The sequence below is a fragment of the Suncus etruscus genome, chromosome 4 (assembly GCF_024139225.1).
Source record: "Suncus etruscus isolate mSunEtr1 chromosome 4, mSunEtr1.pri.cur, whole genome shotgun sequence".
NCBI classification, from domain to species: Eukaryota; Metazoa; Chordata; class Mammalia; order Eulipotyphla; family Soricidae; genus Suncus; species Suncus etruscus.
In genome coordinates, this window is record NC_064851.1 from 39,037,561 (window position 1) to 39,043,648 (window position 6,088).

Consider the following 6,088-nt stretch of genomic DNA (forward strand, 5'->3'; position numbering starts at 1 on the left):
TAAGACGAGAAAATGAAAACAAGCCCCTCAAAATTAAGTAGTGAAAAGAAAAGAATTCAAAGATGTGGTTTTCTCAAAAATTGAACTCATTTCCTCTTGGACCTTACTCTCACAACTACTTTTCCACAAAGTTTCTTCTCTGGCTTGCATTGAACTGCTGGTCTGAAAATCTCCAAGAGGATTCCCTGGAAGACTTCCCAAATAAACAAGTAAATAAATTTAAAATACAAAAATTATGATCAACAGTAAAATCAAAGTAGCAAATAGGTTTGAGTTGCAGTACATTTGCAGATAGCATGCATGTTCAGCAACAAAGTTTCCCTTTCCCAAAACATGCTCATGACCTTCTCCTTAATTTGGAAACAAAAGGGATTAGAATCCTACAAATTATGTAGAAGACAAGAGGCCTTGTTTCTATAAATCATTTCTCAAGCCAGAGTTTGAGGGTAAGATATTTGCCTTGCATGTGGCCAACCTAGGTTTGATCCCATACGGCATCCCCTATGGTCCCTGAGTACAACTAGGAGTGCTTCCTAAGCACAGAGCCAAGAGTAACCTCTGAGCATTGCTAAGAATGACCCAAAACCCAGGGGAGAGGGAATTCTAAAGATCTCCTTTGTTCTTTTTTATTTTGGGGGCCACATCTGGTGACACTCAGGGGTTACTCCTGGCTATGTGCTCAGAAATCGCGCTCTGGTTTAGGGGAGTATATTGGATGCGGGGGGAGGAGGGTGTCGAACCGAGGTCTTTCCTGGATCAGTGGAATGCAAGGCAAATGCTCTACCACTGTACTATTGCTCCGGCCCTTCTTTGTTCTATTAAATTGTAAAAGGTTTGTTGAGTCATCTCATGATCTCATATCACTACTTTAGATAACCAGAGAGGTTTTGAGAGGTACCATGTAGCGGATGAAATGCTTTTGATGCTCAGATCACAAAACAAATTCCTACCTATCCTCATCACCTAATTCTTAGCTACACAACTGAGAGTGGTATTGCTTTAACTTTTATATTTTTGTAATTGAGAGACATTTTTAAGTGCACACACACAGATGCCATTTTTAATTAAAACAGTTTGGAGAAAATTCTCTTATTTTCCATTTTGAGCTGTTAAGAAGTATATAAGAAGTTCTGATCCTTCAAAGAACTTTTCTGTTTTAAAGCAAATTAGTTTTCCTATTGAATATCCTGTGATTCTCCAGCTTTATGCAGACACATTTCCTTTGAAATTAAGTTCAATTTGTGAAATTCTGAAGGTGAAGACTAAAAGGAATGTAATTTCATACTGGTGGTTTTTGTGGCTGGATAACCATTATTATGTTTTCATACTAGCATAATAAGTGTTTAAATTTGCTAAACACATTTGACATATGGGGCCAAGCCCACCACATAAAATCATTAAGTGTAATCTTCTTAATATTTTATTAACCCACTACATTTGAAAATGAACTTTATTTAATAGTGAATACTGCCAACTAATGTGAATGATAGCAAAACAGAAAATACTATGAAATGTGGATTTGATAACTATTGCATACAAAAACTAGTTGTTTAGCAATTTAAGAACAAGTACTAGGAAGGATAAAAAAGCACATGATCATATTGATCAATTGATGCAGAAAAAGCTTTTGACAAAATCCAACACCCATTCATTATGAAAACCCTCAGCAAAATAGGTGTGAATGGAACCTTCCTCAAGATAGTAACAGCTATCTCTAAAAATCCCACAGCCAACATTATTCTTTTTTTTTTTATTCTTAGTGGTAAATAATTAGAAGTATTAGTATTAGAAATCCTACCAATAGCAATCAGACAAAAGAAGGAAATCAGTATTGCACTGGTGAAGGGGGATTTTTTTTTATGACGGAAATCCATGTACAAACATGTTTGTAATCATGGTGCTTAAACAAATATATAAAAAACTTTAAAAATTAAAAAAAACACAAAGTAATCCAAATAGAAAAAAAGAAAATCAAAAACTATCTCTATTTGCAGATGACATGATGATATAAATCAAAGACCCTAAAGAGTCTACAGAAAAGCTCCTAAAAACAAAACAATAAACCAATACACTGTATTGGTAAATGGTCAGCTACAAAGACTGCTGCATTCCTTCATACATATAACGAATCAGAAGAGAAAGCAATCTAAGAGTCCATTTCATTTAAAATAGGGTCGAAAATTATCAAGTACCTAGGAATCACCCTAACAAAAGAGGTGAGAGACCTTTATCAAGAAAACTTCAAAACACTTCAGAAACAAATTGAAAAAGGAAATGGAAGATCATTTCATGCTCATGGATTGGAAGAATCAATATCATCAAAATGACCATTTTACCTAAACTACTATATAGATTTAATGCAATCCCTATTTAAATTCATACATTTTTCAAGAACTTAGAACAATTAATTACAAAGTTCGAGTGGAACCATAAAAGACCTAGCATAGCCAAATCAATACTGAAAAACAAGGAACTGAGAAACATCTCATTACCTAATTTGAAGCTCTGCTACAAAGACATAGTGACCAAAAAATCATAACTTTGGAACAAAGACAGATTTTCAGACCAATGGGTCAGAATAGAATATCCAGTGACAAATGTCCAAGCATATGGTCAATTAATCTTTGACAAAGGAGTCAAGAATATGAAATGAATCAAAAACAGTTTCTTCAACAAATGGTTTTGGAACAATTGGATAACTATGTATAAGAAATCAAAAATTGATTCATATCTCACACCTCATACAAAAGTCAATTCAAAGTGGATTAAAGGTTTTGAGATTTGACCCAAATTCATAAAGTTTATTGAGAAAAACATAGGCAGAACACTCCAGGACTTGGACCTCAAAGAAATATTCAATTATAGGGCACCAATGGCAAGAGTTATAGCCTCAAACTTAAATAAATGGGACTACATCAATCTAAAAGGTTTCTGTATAGCAAAAAGAACACAAACTAAAATTAGAAGGCAACTAACTGATCAGAAGGGAATTTTTGCACTCAATACATGAGATAAAGGTTTGATTTCAAAGCTATACAAAGTAATCACAAAGGTTAACTCCACAAACTCAAAATCCCCATCAAAACATGGGGAGTGGAGTTAAATAGACATTTCTTTAAGGAGAGCCAACAGATGGTCAACAGACACATAAAACAATTTTCATCATCACTTATCCTTAGGGATTTCCAAATCAAGACAACAATGAGATATCAACTTACATCAGTGAGGATGGCACATGTCAAAAAAGACTGGGAACAATCTGTTGGCAAGGATGTGGTGAGAAGGAACTCTCCTCCATTACTGGTAAGAATGCTACCTGATCAAACCCCTATAAAAATAGTATGAGGCCTCTCACTAAACTGAAAATTGAGGTGCCATATGTCCCAGAAATCTCCCTTTTGAGTATCTATCCCCAGGACAGAAAAACATTTATCCAAAAGAATGTATGCACACCAATATTCATTGCAGCACTCAGTACAATAACTAAGACTTAGAATAAACCTAGATTGCCAACAACAGATGATTGGATCATGAAGATGTGTTACATATATACCATGGAATACTTTATAACTGTAAATAATGATGTCATTATGCAATTTGCAGCAAGATAGATGGAACTTGAAGATATTATGCTAAATGAAGTAAGCCAGAATAAGGACAAAAACAGACTGGTATCACTTATGTGTGGCATTTAGAATAACTCCACGATATAACACAGTGGTCTAATTGGTAGTTGTCCTGAACACCATTAGCCAGAGTATAGAGAGGAGAAGAGAAGCAAGAGGAGAATACAAAAACTTGTATTCTATTCTATACATCAAAGAGACCATCAGCAATGAATACAGCTGTCTACATTGACAGGTGTCCAACCAACTGCTCTTTATAAATGTCTATAATAATTTTCTAATACTTTTATTACAGAAACTGGTGCATTTGTAAGCTATCCACTCTCACTACAGTGCTTGCTATATGATTTTTTAATGTCTTAATTTTACTGTCTATAATAACTCATTGATCTTTTTGTCCACAAATATACTTCGAGATATAGGTGTGTCGCCTTAGTTTCACATTGCAATGCTATACTATATATGACTCAGAAGGCAGTACTCATTAAGCTAATGCTTGACAAAAATTCTAATCTATTCTTTACTTGATAATGCCTACCAATATAATTTAATCTTTATGTTTACAGATAACAATGAAATATGCAATTGCATGCCTTAATCTCTTGCTACAGAGTTCATTCAATGAATGTTATTATAAATCTGTCTTCAATTTCAGGTGGTTTACCATTATGCAATAATGCTCATGCTTTTATTTTGCTTTTAGTAAAGTAACCTGAATGTTCAAGACCCTCTAACAACGCTTTAAGGTATAGACTCCTCTTATAGTGCTAATTACCATATTGCTTAGTTTTATAGACTTGAAAATCATGAATGTTTTTAAGAATGCTTTATACACAATCTAACCCATGAAGCCTTTCTTTAGTAAAGTTTACCCTCAACAATGATGATTGGCCTAGAAAATGGAAAAACTTTACATCTAACTTGCCAGCTTTTTTAAGTTTTTTTTTAAGTATTGTGATCTATTCCACCTGGGTCAGATTTTCAGTTGTAACCCATGGATCAATCCTCAGTGTCTGTCTATGTGTGTGTGTGTGTGTGTGAGTGTATGTGTGGGCCACCTCAATGTCTGTCTAATTTCTCTCTGTAATATACAAACTGTTGTATATTGTCCTAACCCCCTGCTATATATAACCCCTCCACCCTCTGCTTACCACCTTAAAAATCCTATTCTAACCCTTCACTCTCTTTCCCCTGATCTGTTATTTCCCCACACTTAACCCTTTTTACCCTCAGTCCTTAACTTCTCAGTATCAGGAACATTTCCTTCACCTCAGGCAGGTGCCAACCAACTCCCAAAGTGAAAGGCAGATTCTCAACCCGCCTTGCCTCAGCCCAAGAAGAAGCTGCCACTGCTGCTGCTACTGATTTGCTCTCAGCAGCCCCTTTTCCCTCACCTCCCTTCACTGCTCACTATCAGGTTTGGTTCCTGGAAGCCCCCAGCTCCAGGAAATTTCCTGACATGTAACTGCTGGGAGCCTCTTTTCAGACTCCATAAGACCATGTCACAGGCTGAAGTTGTGCTCCCAATTTTATCCCCCTCTGCAGACTTTTTCAAAAGACTTAAAGGGGACATGTATATCTCCTTTGAATATTTCTTCAGACATGTTTCCTTAATAAGTATTACTCTTATTGTCTATCTTCTTATGTAGTGGCAGTTTTCCCCCATTCCTTTTTTGTATATATTTAGTAGGAAATTCTAGTAGATAAGTTTTGTTAGTGTTTCAAGTTCATGTTAGAACCAGGTTTTTGGAATTGTTTAGCTTGTTACTTTACCCCCATATGCACCAGTAGTACCAAGTGGCATTGTTAATTTTTGCATAGACACATTAAAATAGGAAAATTTTATGTGTGAAATAAGTTCTTATCTGATAGGGATAGTAACACATAAATTTATGTTGCAGTAGGGCCTTACACCCTGAATACTTGTCATAGTGACTTGGCTTACACTTCAGGAGATTGAACATTGGTCATTAATCTGTGAACCTTGGATCCCATCTATGGAACTGGCATGGTTTTTCTCTACCAGCACCAGGAATCAGACTTCTACCAGGGAAGGCTCTAATGCTGCCCTGCCATTGATTTACTCCAGAGTGGGTTCATATGACTTGGTAACAGTAACAACCTGCTTTCAGGGCAGGGTTCTCTGCATTGCCACTTAATGGTGAGATGAAAGCAAAAGACAGTCCATGTCACCCTGACTTCGACATAGGATCTGTACAAAAAACAGGATTTCTAACTACAGAAATCTGACCGTGACTACTGTGATTGTGAAGAGCTTTTACTGAGACCACAGAAAAATACTGTTGTTAGACAACTTAGTATGCCCAGAGCCTGTAGTTGGTCTTATGCCAGGATGTTTCATGGGTAAGGTCTCCCTGTTTTTAGACCAAAGGTTCTTTTCTTTCTATTTTCCCCATATTTTGCTGTGCCTATTTAAAAAAAAAAGTGCCACACACATCTTT